Source organism: Mesoplodon mirus (assembly GCF_964341445.2).
Source record: "Mesoplodon mirus genome assembly, chromosome: 7".
In the NCBI taxonomy this organism is placed as follows: domain Eukaryota; kingdom Metazoa; phylum Chordata; class Mammalia; order Artiodactyla; family Ziphiidae; genus Mesoplodon; species Mesoplodon mirus.
Genome location: NC_138983.1, coordinates 101,933,562 through 101,949,951, shown reverse-complemented (window position 1 = coordinate 101,949,951; position 16,390 = coordinate 101,933,562). Strand labels below are relative to the sequence as shown.

Sequence of the window (16,390 nt, the reverse complement as noted above, 5' to 3'; positions counted from 1 at the left end):
ATACATACACACATATAAAATGCATAGTTTGTATATATACAGTATGTACACATGCATATAACATATGCAATAGACACACCTAGGTACATATATATCATACATATATACACACATACAAAGATATTTAGATGTGTATATAAACAGTATACATACATATATAATATATGCAATACACATACATACATATAGACACATATATACACCTACATATAAAAGCATGTAGCATAAAAATATATATGTACTGTACATATAAATTCATCATATATATACATATATATCATATATATAAGATATATACACATACATATACACAATGTATACACACACATACACACCTATATGTAAATATGCGCATGTACATACACATATAAATATATATGCAAGTGTGTCTATATATAGTATATACATATATACATATAATACCTATGCAACATATACACATACAGGTATACAACATATATACACACCTATATATAAATATACACTGTATACATACATACGTACAGCGTACATCTACTGTATATATACACACACCCATATATCAATATATGGGTGTGTGTATATATACAGCATGTTCACATTTATAATATGTATACTATATATATACACATACATACATGTATACAATATATACACACAAATATATAGGCTTGTATGTATACTGTATATAGTACTTACACATATAATACAAACGCACGCACATATAAACATGTGTATACATATATATAATATGTATACACATATACAAATTAATAGGCTTGTATATATTCAGTATTTTTACATATATAGTTTTGTTTTAAGGAGTTGACTCATGTGACTGTGAGGCAGGCAAGTCCGGGCAGGACTCTGGGCTGGAGACACAGGGAAGAGCTGATGTCCCAAGGCCACTGGAGGAACAGTTCCCTCTTTCTAGGGAACCTCATTTTTCTCTCCAGTCCTTCAACTGATGGACGAGGCCCACCCACGCCGCGGCATTGACAGTCTCCTTTACGCAAAGTGGACCAATTTCAGTGTTAATCTCTTCTGAAAAATACCTTCCTGGCCACATCTGGAATAATGTTTGTGGTTGCCGGGGCCCCACGCAGTGTGCACATGAGATTAACCATCCCCGTGGCGATGATGACACTTTATTTTCTCCCTTGAACATTGTCCCTACTATTCCAATTAAAATGGCAGTGCCATGAGGGCAGGGCATTTCCTTTTTTGCCAGTACTGAGCGTCCGCGGTCTGGTGCCTAGCATAGGCTAAATACACGGCATTTTTGTGAACAGAAGCCGGGATTCCAGCTGTCATATTTAATGAGGAATTATAGTCTTCTTATTGGGGGGGAGGGGGGGGTGTCACGGTACGTCAAGGGCGGGAGTCGAACCCGCCACCCCAGGCCCCGAGGGGTCTCCTCGGGTCCCCACTTCGGGCCGGTGGGTGTGGCTGGGGGCAGCCGAAGACGTGCGTGCGTGCGTGCGTGCGTGAGAGCGGGCGTGTCCACAGGGTGGGCCGCGGGCGCCGCGAGTGGTTCGGCCCGGTCCCCGGCTCATTGTGCTCGCCTCACGCAGGCCTGAGTTCGCAGCAGCGCTGGAGGCCCGGGGCCTGTGACCACAAAGAGGGAGGCGGGGGCCGGACGGGAGCGCGGCGGCGGTGGCTGAGGCCCAGGCCAGGCCCCTTCCCCTCACTGCCCGCCTGCCTGTTTGCCCCGCCCCCGCCGGCGGCGCCGCGCCCCTCCCCCAACCGGCAGACTAGCACGGTGCGGGGGCGGCGCGCGAAGACATGGGGGAGAAGCTGGAGCTGAGGCTGGAATCGCTCGTGGGGGCCGAGCCCGCCGTCTGCCCGTGGCCGCTGCCGGTCTACGTAAGTGCCACCGGTCCCCTCCTTCCGGACCCCCGCCCCTCTTCCCCCACGGCGCGCGCTGAGCCCACCGAGAAACGGAGCGACTCGAGTCGCCAGACCTTCTTTGGAGCCCCCCTTCCCGCCCCGCCGTGGTTCTCCGCGGCCTTTTCCAGCCCCCGCGCGCAGGGTGGGCAGAGGGGAGCCGGCGCCGGCCGGGGGCGCAGACTCGGCCGCGGGGACCCCGGGCTTCTGAGGGGCGCCCGAGCCGGTCTGCGGTTGGCTCTGCAGGGCTGGGGACCCCGGTCTCCCCGGGCCTGGACTGCCGGCGGGCTTGCCCTTCTGTACTTTAGGATTTGACATGTAGGGTTTCTTTTGCCTGGTAGTTTATTCTTAGCGCTTTCAACGTGCTTAGGTTTTTTTTTTTTTTTTTTTGAGGGCACCCTTTCCTCCCTCTCTCCAGTTTTTTGTGTTTCTGTTTTGTTTTGTTTTAGTTAGGCATTTTGTCCCTCTGATCTTAAGTGGGTGGGCTGGCAGGACACTTGGAGAGGAGGCGTGCTGTCCCCTGATCTTGCGTGGCCTTTGGAAAATGACACGCCAAAGGGAAATTTACACACAAGTCCGGTGATTCCAGAAATGCAGGGTGTCCGGCCAGGTGGGCGCCCGGCCCCTCGTCCCCTGTGGCGGCGTGGTGCGCGTGTACCTTGTCTCCGGGTTTACGCTTGGGCCCCGCAGCCCACCTTCCGGAGGGAAAGCGCAGCGGGCGGCTTGGGCCGGCGCCTTTGGGGCGCCCTTTCGTGCGCTCAGCTTGCGGGGGACCGGCCTCCAGGCGACCCGGCGGGGAAGCCCGCGCGACCCGCGCGTGTGTGTCAGTTTTGTGGAAAGTGTGTCGCGGCCGGGGTCGGGACGCTGGGACCGCCTGGAGCCGATGTTGACTCCGAGCCCCGGTTCTCCGCAGTTATCTGAGGTCCGAGGGTTTCCAGCCCTCCACTGCGCACTGGCGCTTTCTATTTTTGCCCTTCCTGTGCCTGGAGGCGCGGCTGAGCCTGGGCTCTGGCTTTTCCGGTTGGGTAACTCCAGGCGGCCCGGGTGGGCGGCCTGAGCAGCAGTGGGCCGGGCGGGGAGACATGCCAGGGGAGGGAAACTGAAAGTGGGGAGAACCTTCAGAACTCCAGCTGATCCACTTGCCTCGCCTCCCCGCCCCTCTTACTGCACTTGTCATGCCGGGGCTGGCTGGCCGGCACATTTTTCAAAATGTACGAATTTGTGTGTCCTTAGTAGCCGTGAAGCGTAGTTCACTTGTAGTGCACAGTTGTGGGAGTTTTGATCGCCATCAGGCGGCAGAGCAATCCTGTCATCCCATTTGCTGCCCTTTGGCGCCAGGGTGCCTCTAGCCTCTTGGCCACTAATCTCCTCTCCGTCCCGAAGGTTTTGGCTTTTCCAGAAAGTCAGATAAACGGAACAACAGCATGTAGCTTTTTGATTCTGGCTGCTTTGGCTCAGCAAAACCTATGCGAGATTCCTCCCGGGTTTGTTTTTTTTGCTGTTGTTTAAAATATTTATTTAGGTAGTTATTTACTTGGTTGTGCTGGGTCTTGTTGCGGCACATGGGATCTTCATTGCCGCGTGCAGTATGTTTTAGTTGCGGCGTGGGGGATCTAGTTCCCTGAGCAGGGATGGACCCCGGGCCCCTTGCATTGGGAGTGTGGAGTCTTAGCCACTGGACCACCAGGGAAGTCCGTCATCCCTGTTGTTGCGGGTATGAGAAGCCACTCCTTTTTCTGGCTGTGTTGTATTCCATTTTCCGTTTGTCCATTCGCCTGCGGGTGGCAGGACTTGTGGGATGTTTCCAGTTTTGAGGGGATCAGGAATAAAGCTGCTGTAAACATCCCAGGGCAGGTTTCCATGTGAACTTGGGTTTTTACCTCACTTGAGAAAATACTCAGGAGTGGGACTGGGGTCTGTGCTAAGTGTATGTTTAACACCCCTTCTGCATCTTAGAAATTGGTATTTTTGAATATTGGAAGAGTTTAGAAATCCACTGTGACCCAGCACCCAGGCACTTGAAACGAAGTTGAAAGTTCATCTGGAGATGGTCACGTTGTCGCCGTCACTGTCTTTTCTTCGAGGCAGAGCAAGGCCACAGATGTGTAACCCTTGTAAGGAAGGCCTCGTGTGTCCAGGCCGTGGCAGGACCTGGCTTTCTAGTGGTGGGCGGTTCTGCAGTGGAGAGCGTCTTTCCCTTGCTGGCCAGACCTCGCTTGGCAGGGTGCGGGGTGTGCTGCCTGCCTGGCCGGGCGCTCTTTCTGCCGGTCAGCAGCCGTTCCTGGTGTGTCTGTCCTACTAGCAGGCAGGCGGTCAGGGGCCCTAGTGACGTGCTCAGCGAGCCGCAGCCTTCCTAAAGCTTTGCGGGTAATGTCTGCTACCCTCCCATTTCCCTGCTGAGGAATTTTGCTTTCTCATGGGAAGTGAGGGGCCAGTACTTTATAAGAGTTCATATTTTATGGGCCTCCCTGGTGGCGCAGTGGTTGAGAGTCCGCCTGCCGATGCAGGGGATATGGGTTCATGCCCCGGTCTGGGAGGATCCCATATGCTGCGGAGCGGCTGGGCCCGTGAGCCACGGCCGCTGGGCCTGCGCGTCCGGAGCCTGTGCTCCGCAACGGGAGAGGCCACAACAGTGAGAGGCCCGCATACCGCAAAAGGAAAAAAGAAAAAAAAAAAAAAAAGAGTTCATATTTTGTGATGACTCGATGCTGAATACATTAAGAAAAATGGGCTCCTTCCAGAAGCTTAACTTTTCAGAAGGTCAGATTTCGCATGTGACTGCACGTTTGAAATGAGTGAGCTTGTTTGTTCATGGATTCATTCATTCTGCAAGCACCTCCTGGATATTTACAGTGAGTGTTCCAGGGGGCGCAGAGGACAGTAGACAGTATTCTTTTTTTTTTTTTGATTTTTGAATTTTATTTTATTTTTTTATACAGCATGTTCTTATTAGTCATCAATTTTATACACATCAGTGTATACACGTCAATCCGAGTCGCCCAGTTCAGCACACCACCATCCCCACCCCCCACGGCTTTCCTCCCTTGGTGTCCATATGTTTGTTCTCTACATCCGTGTCTCAACTTCTGCCCTGCAAACTGGTTCATCTGTTTGAGACAGCTTTGTACTTCCCGCTTCCAGGGGCTCTTGTGTAGGCGCTGCGAAGCGGGGTTTTAGATGGTGCAAGGTGGAGGGTGGGCACTAGAACCGGTGCCCAGTGTCCGGGTGTGCGTGCGCTAGATGGGGCGTGCGGCCTAGGACTCCTGCCGGCTCGGTGACCCCGGCCGAGTGCTCTAAGGGTTCTAGGTCTCAGTGTTCTCATCTGTAGCATGGGCTGAACAGGACTCACTCTCTCTGGAGGTTACAAGGTCGAACTGTGTTAATGCTTGTAGACCCTACAATGTAGAACACTTAGGACAGTTTGGAGCATCGTTAATTGTTCCACAGATATTACCTGGTCTGTTGAACGACTTTGCCTGGTACACGCCAAAGCGATTAGGAAATTGGTATATCCCAGCTTTATTTCCTTTCCATTAAAACAGGGCTCAGGAAAAAAAAATCTGTTTTTCAGTAGTCGTATCATATAGTGGAAAGAGCACTGGTGTGAAGGCAGCTTAGGGTTTGAATTCCAGGGCTTATGCTGTCTGTGGCCTGGGCAGGTTACTTTTGAACTGCAATCCCCACACTTGTAAAATGACATTAATAACCACTCTTTCTGTGGGTTCTTAGAATTAATTAAGCAGGTTATGTGTGTAAAGTATCCTGGCACTTGAATGAGTTGTCAGAACCAAGGGCTGCTGGAGACGATGCTTCTGCCCTAGGTAATCTCCCCTTCTACTGGGCGGCAGGTAAACACAAGCACAGTAGTCAGTGCTCTGGAAGAAGTGAGTTCTGGTGCTATAGAGCACAGAATCTCTTTTTTCTTTAATTTTTATTTTCTGTTGGAGGATAGTTGATGTACAATATTGTGTTAGTTTCAGGTGTACAGTAAAGTGATTCCGTTATACATGTATCCATTCCTTTTCAGATTCTTTTCCCGCACAGTTTGTTCCAGGCTATGGAGTAGAGTTCCCTGTGCTGTGCAGTAGGTCCTTGTTGATGATCTATTTGATATAGAGTCGTGTGTCTATGTTAACGCCAAAGTCCTAATGTATCCCTCCCCCCCACCTTTCCCCTTTGCAGAGCACAGAATCTTGGAAGGGGAAGTTCAGGGTAGGCTTCTTGGAGGAGGTGCCATCCTTTCTAAGGATATGTAGAAGCTCCTGGGGTGGCAGGAGGGAGCAGTGTGTGTCAAAGTTTGAGAAATATAAGAAAATATGGCAAAACTAAGGTATAGGACTGGAACTCAGGGTTTGGGAAAGAAATGAGAGTTGATACTGGAAACTTAGTGGGGCCCAAGAGAAGGGGGCCTTGTTTGTCCTGTCAGAAGTTTAGATGTTTATCCTGAAGGCTGTGGGAAACCCTGAAGAACAGTGAGATGGACTTCTGGTTTAGAGACTTACTCGGACCTCCATGTGCAAGGCACTTGATTGGGTGCAGGGTGAATTGTAATCTAAGGTTCCCACTTAAGTTATAAAAGGTTGGACTGGATTTTGCAGATCTGAGAGAGAATGGGTGGGGCCTGGTGACCAGTTAGAAAAGGGAGGGCAGCAAGCGTGGGTGACAGTTTACAGCTGCATCTTTTTGAGAGATACAGAGCACAGTAGGAAGGTATTGGGGGTGGGAAGAGGATCTTACTTCATCTTCAGTGCTTTAGAGGGGCCTGGTAGACAGGTCTGGGCCCAAGGTTCAGATCTGTGCTTTTGCGGAGGAGAGGTGTTTGAAGGCATGGGAGAGACTTAGGTTACCCACAAGAAGATCCAAAGAATCATAGGTCTGAGGGCTTTTTAAGTGGGTATACTGAGGAAGTTTATAAGCTGAAAGAAAGCAGCCAGCAGAGAAGGGGTGTGAGGATCTAGGAGAGGAAATGATTGTTCATTTGTTTTCAAAAAGCTGAATACTTATCGTGTGCCTGGCCCTTTTCTAGGATCTGGGGTTCTCACCATGTGTTACCTCTTCTGCAAGGACAGTTCAACTCATCCCCTGGTGAAGAGAAGTCAGATTATTCTTTGCATCCCATTCAGGTGTAGGAACTGTTCTGTACCTCTGAAGGGACTTTACTTAACCAGAGTAATAAGTTAGAAATCATAAGAAATTAGAGCTGGAAGGGACCTTAAAAGCCACTGTACTTAATTTTGCCTAATATTTTACATTGAATGTAAGAAAAATTTATTGTAGAGCCCATTCTCTTCAGAATTCCTTCCCTGAACTTTCTTTATGACTTTCATCCAGTGGGTCTAGCTTGTAAATTTTGGCCTCCTCCTAAATTTGCTTCTTCATCCACATTACATTTTGCCCCGACTATGGCAGAAACTCCTGGGTGGTTTCGCGGCCCCTGGTCTCAGTTCCTCTAAGTTCATCTGCCTACTCGGGTTGAGTGATCTTCTAACATGACAAGATATGCCTAAAATAATGCTGCTAATGGCTTTCCCACACAGAGTTAGTGCATACTAGCCGCCCAGCGTGTGCTCTGCACAGAGGCCTGTAATCTGAACTGTGCTTTGCCAAGCCTCCTGGGGCTCTTTGGCCCTGAGGAAGGGGAGCTTTTTGTGATCACTCCCTTTATCTAGTCAGTCCTTCAGCTGCGGGGCGCCTTTTTCTAATCAGCGGAGGCACCCTTACTCAGCCAGTGGTAGCCCCAGGCCTCATCACCTGTGGGATACAAGCCATGCTCTCTCCCAGGCTTGCTTGGGCCAACATCTCTATTTTTATTTCTGTCTCTTCTCACACTTGGACCCCTGTTCTTTAGTCATCCCCACCTGCAGTATTTACAGTGCCCAGCAGGTGTCAGGCTTGAGTGTCTTTGCACAGGTGCTCCCTGTGCAGTTAATGCACCTCCTACTCCACCTCTGCATAGCCTCATCTTTCCAGACTGTACTTCAGGGTTATCATGAAGCCGTCACTTAGATACAACTTTTGGCCTCCATAGGCACTTCTGTGCTTTATCTCATGTGATTGAAATTTTGAGTTTATAGATCTTCCTCCTTAATGAGGATTTAAGGACAGGAGTCATTTCTAATCCTTAGCACAGAGCAGATGCTTTTTAACGGTGATAAAATGTATGGTTTAAATGACTCTTTTTACAATAATTTTGCTTTAGCTTCTGATAGAAATAAAGTTTCCGGATGTTGTGTTCCTGCAATAAGAAATAAAGATGTGACCTTCCAGTTGTGTAAAGCCCATCAATGCTGTGTAAGTGCGTCAGGTGCTCTAAGGAACGTGGAGCCAAGTGGGCTAGTTGTGAGAGAGAGAGACTTAACTATGTTAACAAAGGTAAGCCTTCATTGTGTCCTGCCAACATTTGACAGTTGCTTTTGGGCAAACTAAATTTATAAAATTTTAAACTGTTCCTCCCCATTAAAGGGATTGAATATTTGGCCACTTTGGTGCACCTGTGTCTTGCGAATTGTCCAATTGGAGATGGAGGTTTAGAAAGTGAGTTTCAGTCTTGTTTAAGTCTCTTCCCATCAGACTGGTCTCGTGATTTCCTACACACCATGTTACTTCCTGTCTACCTTTCCTTGGTGGTGTTCATGCCTGGATTGTCTCCTGTACCTGCTCAAACCTTGGTCCATTCTCATTTGTACCATGGAAGTTTGTCATGCCGGATACTGTCAGAACTAATTTTACTTAAGTTTGTGTTAAGGTGCAAAGCACACGTTTTGTATATTATCTGTTTTTTGTGTTTGTTTATATTTTTATGGTTTCTCTTCAAGAAATATTATGAGTAGGGAAATAACAAGATGTAAAGAGCAAAAAAGTCATCATTCTCTTTTAAGTTGTTAGAACATCTACCTGCAATCATAATGCACTGTGGTATGTGTTAAAATAGGAAATATGTGTCATGTCCCGTAGGAGCAGGAAAGTCAGTGGTGTTAGTGAGGGTGTGTCATGGAAGTAATCACTAAGCAGGTGACTGCTGGTTGGGGTCCTGAAACATTAGTGTGTGTTCCCTGTGTCCAGTAGTGGTCTGGAGAGGTCAGGAAGCGTGCCTTTCAATTTGAGGGAACAGAGGGTTTGAGGTCCTCTCTGTTCTATTGCTCTAGTATAGTATACTGCATAGCAGCTCATAAAATACTGTGTTTATAGTTGATATTTAAATCGCTGATTGATCATCAAGATTGGGATGTATCATTGGAAATGAAAATAGGAAGAGTCTTACGCTTTTTAGGTTTTTCCTTTTTTTCCGATGTCTCAGAAGGCTCTTTGATGGGGGACTTTTTATTCTCCCATACAATTCCATGAATACTTATACCCTGGCACTTATTTTAATGGCATTTTCAATTTATAAATGTCTCTGAAACACATACTGTAAACTATTTGAGGGTAATGACCATGGCCGTTGATGGCACATCTTAAATGTGCATCGTGTTAATGTTTGAGTGTCAAGTGGTCTACCATCAGTGCTTCCTTCTTTCACCCAGTTTTCTTCCTCATTTCCTTCTCCAAATTTGTCTCATTTTTCTACTCTCCCTTTTGCTTCTCTATTCTTGCTTTCTCTTTCCCATTGCATGTGTCATTCTTCTTCTTCTTCTTCTCCTTCTGACTTCATTATTATGGCCAACCAAAACCTTTTCCAGGATTGTCTCTATCTTCCTTTCCTCTTCATTGCCATCCACAAACTCTTAGAGAATATTCTTGCTTGACTCCCTTACTTCCTAGCATACCCATGTACTTCCTGATCACTTTAGAACATTGAAAAGGGTTGGAATTTTTAAAAATAGGTAATTATAATCAGTCTTCTTTCACCTCTGGCATAAGACTCTTCTTCCTCAATCTGACCATTCTTAAATCTAGAAGTACTCCAGCTCATTGGTCTCCCTTATCCGCATGTTTAGGCCAAAGAACTTGTGAAACCTTAGCCCTGTTTAATACTTGAATTTATCAAAACATAAGAGGGCTAATTCTGCCTAAGGGCACCAAAGAAGAATAAAGATGCCACAAATAAATGTTTAGTCCAGATTTATAATGGACTCTTAAGTGCCTAGTTGAGTGCTAACCGTTAACTCACTTGAACACCAGGGAGGTCATGACACAAACTAACATGTTAATTGTAAAGACACTTCACTTCACCATTCCTCAATGTAGCTGATAAACTGCATCCAGTTAGCTTAAATAACATGAATGATGAATTTCCCTGTGTATATAAATTGGGAGTTTCTAAAGTTTTCTTTTTCCCTTTGTACAACTACTGACTGGCACCTCGCTTGGTCAGTGCAATAGGAAATGATGACTAAGAAACACATTGTCGGGGCTTCCCTGGTGGCGCAGTGGTTGGGAGTCTGCCTGCTAATTCAGGGGACACGGGTTCGAGCCCTGGTCTGGGGGGATCCCACATGCCGTGGAGCAACTGGGCCTAGTGAGCCATGGCCGCTGAGCCTGTGCATCCGGAGCCTGTGCTCCACAACGAGAGAGGCCGCGGCAGTGAGAGGCCCGCGCGCTGCGATGAAGAGTGGCCCCCGCTTGCCGTAGCTAGAGAAAGCCCTCGCACAGAAATGAAGACCCAACACAGCCAAAAATAAATAAATTAATTAATAAAAGAAACACATTGTCTCAATATCAGTGGACATAATGTCCTAGTAGTCTATAAAAATCTCAAAATTCTTAATCTAAAAGGTAGGTCTGCCAATCTTATATCCTTTTCCTTTGTTAATATAAGTATCCAATCTATGAAGGTCTCAGTTTCCTTACTTAGAATAGGAGGTGGATAGATTTGCTAATATCTAGGGACGTTTCCAATTTTAATATTCCCTAGTTATAAGGGCTGAGCCAAATACAATGGCTCCCTTAATCATTAACCTCGCTCATGATGAAAGTTATCAGCAAGTTCTACTTGTAAGAGATCAAACATTCATATCCATGTATATTGTAGCACATTGACTTTTACAGAACTCCAAGTAACACAACGTAGTTACATTCATAGACTTAAGGTCACTGTGGTATACTTTACAATTTTTCTTTTCCCTAGGAAGGAAATGTAGATCCCTAGGAAGGGATTTCTTTCTCTGCCTTTCAGTAATGTAAGCCTTTTATTATCTCTTGGATCCTAAAAATGGGTAGGGTTTTGGCAGGTGGAGCTTAGGACAGACATTCCAGGTGACAGGGACAACAGGAGAAAGGGCAGAAGGAAGAATGGATTTTCAGAAAGACTTGATATCTTACACGATGAGAGCAGCGTTTCACAATCTCTGTCCTGCAGAACACTGGTTTTAGATGATGTTAATGTAGTTACAAGACAGAAGCATTTGGGAAGAACTGTACTCTACATCCCGACATGAAATTCAAGTTTCACTTTGTTTCATTACATACTCTGAAAAGTTTTGGAGGAAGGAATTGATTTATTTTTGTTTAATTCAGTCTTACTCACAGTTACTTGACAAACCTATATTCAGCTGATGGGACTGTATTTTGTGAAAGGCCAATCGGAGAAATGGTGAGATGGAGCTTAGGATATTTCTTTGTTGGGACAGGCATGTGATTATTCTTCTTATAATTCTTTACTGTTTGTCGTAACAATTGTTACTTTGCAGGAGTCAGTTTTTTTTTTTTACATCTCTATTGGAGTATAATTGCTTTACAGTGTTGTGTTAGTTTCTGCTGTGTAACAAAGTGAATCAGCTATATGCATACATATATCCCCAGGATTCAGTTTTAAGCCCTCTGTTTTTATCTGAGTTATTGGGACTCTTAGAAAGCTCAACAATCCTGGAGTCTTCATCTCTGATGTAGTTTCCAGAAGCTCCTGGCACTTACCACTATTTCCTCTTGATTCTTTTCCTCCGACTTCAGACTTCTTACGATTATGAGCTGATGGTTTTCTCAGCCTCTAGTGTCAAAACCAGCTACCTCACTCATCTTCATTGTCTCAGTTACAAGGTGCAATATTTCCCATGTTTATATGTGTCAAAATAGAAGTCAGGGATTGATACATAGCATATGCGTAATAAAAATTGTATTTCTGGGGCCTCCCTGGTGGCGCAGTGGTTGAGAGTCCGCCTGCCGATGCAGGGGATACGGGTTCGTGCCCCGGTCTGGGAGGATCCCATATGCCGCGGAGCGGCTGGGCCCGTGAGCCATGGCCGCTGGGCCTGCGCGTCCGGAGCCTGTGCTCCGCAGCGGGAGAGGCCACAACAGTGAGAGGCCCGCATACCGCAAAAAGAAAAAAAAGAAAAAAAAAAATTGTATTTCTTTTTTTTCTTTGTTCGAAGGTATCCAAACACTGGCCAAGTTCTTAAATTGAAAGTAGAGTGATCTAACTTATTCAGCTCATCCAACCATCAATATTGAATATTTGTCTTTTTTCTTACACATATTTCTTGTATTCCAATTGTGACATTCTAGAGCACAGTGAGTACATTTATAACTTATTACTGCATTACTACCTTGGCTATTCCTTGACCAAAATTTACTTCACACAACTGACAGCCTAATTAACCTACTAGAGTTTTTTTTAATGTACACATATATTAAAAAACTCTAGTAGGTTAACTGCATTGCTAATAACTGAGTTTTTACATCTCTATGCACCCATGTATCCAACACCAGATCAAGATATTATAAAATATTTCTAACACCCTACACGGTTCTCTGTTACTTCTTTCTGTTCCATACTCTCCCAGGGCAACACCTAAGCTGACCTCTATCACCATATATGACATACGTGGAAACACACAGTGTGTATTCTTTGGTATCTGGCCTCTGGTTACATATCATTATATCAGTAGTTTATTCTTTTATTGTGTTTTCCTGATTTTTTTAAACCTAGACATTCATACAGTGTCAAAGTACCACTGAGTTCTTCATATTATTATGCTGACCTCCATCTTCAGGGGCTTTCTACAGTCTTCCGTGTGTCTTTGCACCTACTTTCTCTTCCATCTAATTATGTTTCATTTAACCAACCTCAGCCAGCCTTCCCCCATATTCCCCAACACGTAGCAGTCCTGTGTTCAGCCAGTTTTGTCCCCTATTCCAGAAGCCCTTTGTGCCATTCCTGACACTGTGCCTGTTCCCTGCCCGGAAGGCCTGTTCCCTACCCTCTATATACTTGTTCAAGACTCAGTTTAAATGCTACCTGTTCTGAGAAGTCTTCTCAGAAGAAGCCAGTACTTTTTGGAATCCTTCTTTAATGAAATCCCATAGCAAGTGTAATCTGTCCTCCCTGATCTGGTAATTAATTATCCATTGTTCCTATCATATAGTGTTTGTTTTCCTTGTGTGCTGTTATTATTTCTTGAAGCAGATTACAGTGACTTGAACCAGGAACTGGGTCATTTTCCTCTTCATTTTAGTGCAAGTTTCTGTGATATGAAGTTAAACTCTTTTTCCCTCACTTCCCATTCACCCTCAGCAGTTGTTAAACATGAAGTACAAGTGAAACTTATTGGTTAACAGGTTTTTGTGGTCCTTGGTTCCGGTCCCTAGGTCTAAGCTGCACTTCTGTAGTGCTGATTTGACTGATTTCTTATTGTCACATAACTCAGGCATTAACTAAATCCTTACAAATTTAGATACATATAAGATAGTATTAAAAAAACCCAGTGGATATCAAAAGTTTTGGCCTGGAGGAGAGTGTTGTATGAGTCCTAGTTTGGTGGGGCTCACACTTAATGATCGAGCCTTCCAATATTCCACTGTAAGTAAGAAAGAGTTATGCAAATATATGGTTAATATTTAACAGTGTTGATAAAAAAGAGAAGAGAGAAAGGGACGACAGATACTTTGAGGGCCTTCTGGAATTCATGAACAATTATGATTGGATGGGGAAAAAGAAGAACCGAGGGCTAACCTCCCACAAGTGAAGTCAGGAAAGAGAGAAGGGCTCATCTGGTATGCAGGTAGAGAGAGAGGTTTGACCTACAGAATCTTAGAAAACCTCAACAATCTGAGCAGCGTTGGCAAGAGGCAAACTAAAGGGCTAACAAAAGTCTGCAAAAGTCTCACACAAAGAACTCTGGCATGGTGTTCATCATCTAGCTAATCCTAACATGCAGACATTCATGAGAGTAAAGTCAGGTCTTTACCAGAGTGGGTTTCTTATCTGGGCAACTGGGTCAAATGAAGAAAGGCAGGTGTAGGCTGCCAGAGTAATAAATAAGGAGAGGAAAAACAAAAAGAACGAGACATATCATTCATCAGTGATTTCCCCCCAGTATTCTTAGTCTCCACCTTATCTCCATCTTACTGCTAACACAGGAACTAGACCGAACAGTGAGGTAAAAGGTCTCTACAGAAACTGAGGTAATATAGAAAATAAAAAAATAAAACATAAAATTGTAAATTTTCTTCCTAGGGGTAATTGAGATGATAGTTCAATAATAACGTAAGATCAGGTGAAGTCTAAAGAAATTTTAGAAAAGCTGGATAAAGTAAGAAAACATCTGTTTGCTGCCATCTGAATGTTAGAGAGACACCAAGACGTGGGCCAAGTTGTGGAGAGAAGGGAAACACATACACAAGCTTGACATTTGGTGCAGCTTTTCTCCTTGGGGCATTTGCTGATTCAAATCTTACAGCCTACGAACTGAAAAGCCAAGGAGTTCAAAAGACTCTAACCACAGAAGCCAATGGGCAACAGCTCAGGCTAAAGGCAACAACTAGTGGAATGACAAGCTAAGTGTATCTTTAGTCTCACAGGGCTGCGGGAACCATTACATTTAAAGCCTAACAAATACAAGGGTAGTTGGGAATAGGGAGAATCCAAACTTTCACATGGTAATCCCAAAGGGCAACACCCGTAGAGGAAGGACAAGACAGGAATAGACCAACCTTCACACAGACTGAAAAACGGCTTTGAATGAGCTCAAACTGAGAATGGACTAAGGTTACCAGTCCCTATAGTAACTGTCTGTCATGGGCCAAAGTAAATCTTTTCAAGAGAAAGATAACAACATCCAGAATGTGGAGGTATCTTTATAGTTTCCTAAAATAAGTTAAGCCCAGTTTTAGTATAAAAAATAATTGGACATAACCAGGAAAAAGACTAAATGATCAAAAGTTCAAAAAAAGAAAGAAAGAAAAAAGACAACATAAATAGACACAGGAGGACAAGAGTTAGCAGGCCTTGGTTAAAAAAACAACAACAACAAAACTACTATGGTTAAACAAAGAAAATAGACACATGGCAAATAAGCATATGAAAAGATGCTACACATTCCATGTCATCAGTGAATTTTGAATTAGAACGATAATGAGATACCACTACACACCTATTTAAATGGCTAAAATCCCCAAACTGAAATACCGAAGTTGGTGATGATGCAGAACAATTGGAATTCTCATTTGTGGCTAGCGGGATACTTGGCAGTTCCTTACAAAATAAACGTACTTTTACCATACAGTGATCTAGTAATCCTGCTCTTTGGTATTTACCCATAGGAACGGAAAAGTTCTGAAAAGTTATGAAAGTAAGAGCCTTTACAGTGAGAAAATTCTATGATTCTATGGTTTTTCAACTCATTAATTTGTGTAGTTCATCCATTTTACTCATTGTATACACTTAAGTATATTGTTCCTTGAAATGGCCATTCAAAGTTGTTTCCTGCGCCACACACTATGAATGTTAGGGTTGGTCCTGTGTAAATCTTACCCCCATTGATTTAGTATTATCCCTAAACAAGCAACTTTCTTCCATAAGGAAACAAACAAGAGGTTCAGAAATGTCCAAACTAAGTTTTTATAAAACTGTGTTATCAAATCTTATTTATCAAAAAACTTCAAACATAGCAGTATGCGTTCCCATATACCCTTTACTCAGCTTCCCCAAATGTTAACATTTTCTATTACTAGAGTATAATTATTGAAAGCAGAAAGTTTACATTGTCACAATGCTACTAATGATTTATAGACTCGCATTCAAATATTGCCTATTGTCTTGTGGTCCAGATTCAAATCTAGGATCCCTTATTGCATTTGCTTGTCATATCTCCCCGTTCTTCTCTAATCTAGGATAGTTCCTCAGTCTTTTTTTGTCTGTTATGACCTTGAACTAAAGGAAAATCTTAGCCAGTCATTTTGTAGAATTTTTCTCAAATAGGGTTTGTTTGATATTTTCTCATGGTTAGACTGAGGATATGTATTTCTTGACAAGAACACTTCAGGAGAGATATTATGCCATTTTCAGTACATATTAGAGGTACAAACAAATCTGTATGTCTCACTACTGGGGATGCTAACTTTGATGACTTAGTTCTAATGATAGCTGCAAAATCACTATTTTTCCCTTTGTAATTTTTTGAGATTGTTCAAATATTCTGCTTCTTGTTTAATTTTCCCATACTAATTTTAGCATCCATCAATAATTTTTGACTCCACCCATTACTGTGGTGTTTGATGATTGTTCATTTTCTATTCCCATCATTCCCTCTACATTTATTAACTATAATTTGAGTATAAGAAAGAGCTGTTCTTCTCCTTCATTTATGTA

The 16,390-nt window shown here is 44.2% G+C and overlaps 1 pseudogene across 1 annotated transcript in view; it reads left to right on the top strand.

Annotated features, from left to right (window-relative positions):
• The first annotated feature begins 946 nt into the window (after nucleotides 1–946).
• Nucleotides 947–16,390, top strand: part of LOC309808912 (centrosomal protein of 78 kDa-like) — an 823,590-nt pseudogene continuing 808,146 nt past the window's right edge. The window contains exons 1-3 of the transcript in view: nucleotides 947–980; nucleotides 1,645–1,845; nucleotides 8,066–8,238. The product of the transcript in view is annotated as a centrosomal protein of 78 kDa-like (transcript). The remainder of the gene's footprint in view (nucleotides 981–1,644; nucleotides 1,846–8,065; nucleotides 8,239–16,390) is intronic.